Source organism: Diachasma alloeum, unplaced genomic scaffold (genome assembly GCF_001412515.2).
Source record: "Diachasma alloeum isolate Michigan unplaced genomic scaffold, Dall2.0 Dall_scaffold_00270, whole genome shotgun sequence".
Classification (NCBI taxonomy): Eukaryota; Metazoa; Arthropoda; class Insecta; order Hymenoptera; family Braconidae; genus Diachasma; species Diachasma alloeum.
In genome coordinates this window covers 348,693-350,016 of record NW_021680409.1, presented here as the reverse complement: position 1 = coordinate 350,016, position 1,324 = coordinate 348,693, and positions in this window count along the sequence as shown.

Sequence of the window (1,324 nt, the reverse complement as noted above, 5' to 3'; positions counted from 1 at the left end):
TTTTTTTTTTTTTGTTTGGGATCTCATCAATTTTTGCACAGCAAAGAGACATGTCTTGCCTAAATAATTCAGGGAGTTCCCGCCATAGCATTTTTGGAAGATTGTTGACGATGACGGCATTTATTTGTTTGTCGTCTTCTCTAGTACCTCCAATATGAAAATATAAGCATTCTTCGAGTTCACAGGCCATCTTACACGTTTCACTGACATGTCATCGATTTGTATCCAATCTGTCTTCTGATCGCCCACAATCGCGTTATAATGTTCTGGGTGAAAGTGAAAAATGCAACTTGTCACTTTATACGTATTCCCACACACTATCAATTTTGTTGATGGCACTGCCTTGATGAGCTGTTGATTCGGTTTACGTGTGCGTGCCTTATCATGCGTGTCATCGAATATATTCATTTTCAATACTAAAATTCTAGAACTTGAAGTAATTTCTTTCTTCTCGAGAAATTTGGACATCGTTTTACAGTTATTGCACATAAGCTCCGAACGATATTGCCAATGGGAATATGATTCATCGAGTATACTTTGTAGTGTCGTACTTTTTCTTTCACTAGATGCTATTAAAGATATGACGGACTCATTCGTCTCATAATTTTTGCTATATTGGCATTGGCTACAACGAACAGTGCAGCTTATTTTGTTCAATGACAACTTATGCAGATTGTCAATTGAGTTCTTATCACAAACAGTTTTTTTTTATTTTTCATTATGTAACCTACGCTGCTGAGTGTTGATAACGTTTCGCTCCTCCTCTTTGACTGTTGTATCTCTGGAATTTTTGTCANGATGGTGCTGGAGGCAATGACGATGGCACCGCAGCAACTGACGACGATTGTGTTACCTGTGGGACTGAAGATTGCGGTTGCGTCACAGCAACTGTTGCCGAGTGTGTTGCCTGTGAGGTTGAAGCGCTTGTTGAAGCTGGAACCGTCGAATTCGCTTCAACCATTTCTGTTTCCTAATCAAAGAGCATTCGTATTTTTCACCGAAATTTATTTCAATTTAAATCAAATCATTGTCAAATTTTCGAACATGCAAGAATGTCACTTGAATCTCCTACATTTTTCATGCGTATTTTTCTAACGTTATGATTGTCGGAAACTCAGAGAAAAATTACGAATAATTTTTTCGCTTGAAATTGAAACTCCTACGATCTCCGGCTTGATATTTCGAGGTTATTATAATTCCACAAATGATGAAAAATCCAAGTGTTGAGGTTATTGTCAGATTTTTTTTATTGTTGAAATCATATTCCATTGGGGATTTTTGGGTTATGCCCAGAATTTTTTGACTAAAAATCTACAAATGATAA